The following is a 2151-nucleotide window of genomic DNA, read 5'->3' on the forward strand; positions in this document are numbered from 1 at the left end:
AAAATATTAACCCCATAATAAAATTAATTTATCAGAGTTATACCAACTTAATTCATTAAAAAAATAAAGTTTAATTTTTTTAACATAAATAGTCATTTAAAATGAAATACGATAAATAAAGATAAAATTTTTAAGTCTTTTATAAAATAAAACACAAATATATGAAAATGTGACATTTACTAAATATTTGTCAATTGAAAAAAAAACAAAAATAAACCCGCGCTTTCAAAGCGCGGATCAAAATCTAGTCATTACATTAAATGAGAAACATATTTACCGGCTGGCTCAAATCTAGTTTCGAACAATTTATTTGGCAGCCTAAATCTTCTATTTGTAATCCGTAAAACACAAGCGAAAGATAAAGGTGTTATAATCTATATAACAATTAAAGTAATTGTGAAATAAAATGTATAGTATAAAAAATGTCTGTCACCACCACGGTCTTTGCAAATGGTCTTCACCTCCGCAAAACTACTTTGTGCGGTGGCTCAAATCTGAGAATGAAAATATTCTCTTTCTACAAATATATCAAATATAAAGTTAGTTGCAGAGGTTGCGATTATTAAAAGGCCACGGGTTACTTTTACAGTTAATAATTATTAATATAATTTGTTTTTGTTGCAGGTTTTACCGGTTGTATAGAAAGGCTAAAGTACATTATTATATAATACATATCGATGAATTAGGGTAATTGATCATAGAATGAATTATATGTTTTTTTAACGCTATACGATGCAATTTCTCTACTATTAATATATCGATACGTCTGCAATAATAGGTGACCTGAGAACATAGTGATCCATACTACTGATTTCTTTTTTACACAATAACTAATATCCGTATAGCTAGTTACATTTTTGACTAACAAACTGTGTAAAATAACATACAGCGTTTATATCCAAAACGCGCAAAACCTTGCGACAATGAAAGACAAAAATCCACCCATGGTGTAAAACAAATATTTTTGCAATCCACAGTCCTTTTCCTTGCGAGGCATGCTGTCTGAAAAGGTTACCATAATCCAGAACCATGCCATAGAATATAGACCAACATATTTCCATCCTTGTACATCAAATTTGTTATTCCAAAGTCTTGTAGATAGGATATTTGATGTTGATATCGTACAAGGATTAAGGGGAATCACAATAGATCTCTCAGGATTTTAGGCGAGATCCCATAACCCCTTGTGTGTTGAGTAACGAACCCTTTAAAAAAACAATCAATTCCATTATTACTATCTACCAGAGCAATTAAAAAAAATACAAAACCATTGTATGTTTAACATATGCGCAAATTCAGCTTTGATTCTATTTCTCAAAACTATTGTGATAACCAGAAACAATCGTCAAAACTAACTTCTTAATATTTCCCATAAATTAGAAGAATCATACCTCGATGATTTGATGAAAAAATCTAGAAACGTGAATGGAGATCCCTTTTATCGCAAATGATTTCAGATCTTTGAGTGTTCCACGATTATTGACCTCAAAACTCCATTGATTTAGCTCCTCTACTTCTAAAACCTCTTTGATTAATTGTATTGATCTCGTGAATTTGTCGTTTCTTCATTTCTTCGTGAAAGTCGCTCTCATCGTCGCCGTATAGGGTTTACAGTCAAATAAGACAATACAGTATGTGATTGGTTAGTTCGTCTATTGTGATTTAGTTAAATAGTATCCATAAATGCATTTAAAAATAGTCAAATTGGGAACCATAAATGTAGGAGTGCTCGTTTAAGAAAAAAAAGATATTGGATTGGTTGTTACAATTAATTCCATAACTTATTAATTACTCCCTCCGTTCCATAATATAAAATGTTTTGCTTGAATGCACACGAATTAAAAAATTTACATTTTAGAAGAGAATATTATTAATAATATAAAAGTGAAAATAATTTAACAAATCATAAAATAACACAGTAAAATGTTATTGGTTACTCAATTTTCAATAAAGTTAAAGTACCTTAAAAGTATCAAAACATCTTATATTTTAAAACATCTAAATTTCTCCAAAACATCTTATATCGTGGAACACAGGGAGTAAAATTTAAATACAATGGCATTGGTGTAAATATCTGTAAAACAAAAGGGCACATAAAAAAAGTTATTCTTGGCTTCACCTCCAAGGGTGAACATGTAGGTTCACCAACCT

General features: G+C 29.8%; 1 long non-coding RNA gene across 1 annotated transcript; it reads right to left on the reverse strand.

Moving 5' to 3' along the window:
- Nucleotides 1-779: 779 nt before the first annotated feature.
- LOC106311124 lies at nucleotides 780-1688 on the reverse strand. Its single transcript, XR_001263927.1, has 2 exons — nucleotides 1392-1688; nucleotides 780-1205 (listed from the first exon to the last, which is right to left on the reverse strand). It is a non-coding gene; the product is annotated as an uncharacterized LOC106311124 (long non-coding RNA).
- Between the last annotated feature and the right edge of the window lie 463 nt (nucleotides 1689-2151).

This window comes from Brassica oleracea, chromosome C8, assembly GCF_000695525.1.
Source record: "Brassica oleracea var. oleracea cultivar TO1000 chromosome C8, BOL, whole genome shotgun sequence".
NCBI classification, from domain to species: domain Eukaryota; kingdom Viridiplantae; phylum Streptophyta; class Magnoliopsida; order Brassicales; family Brassicaceae; genus Brassica; species Brassica oleracea.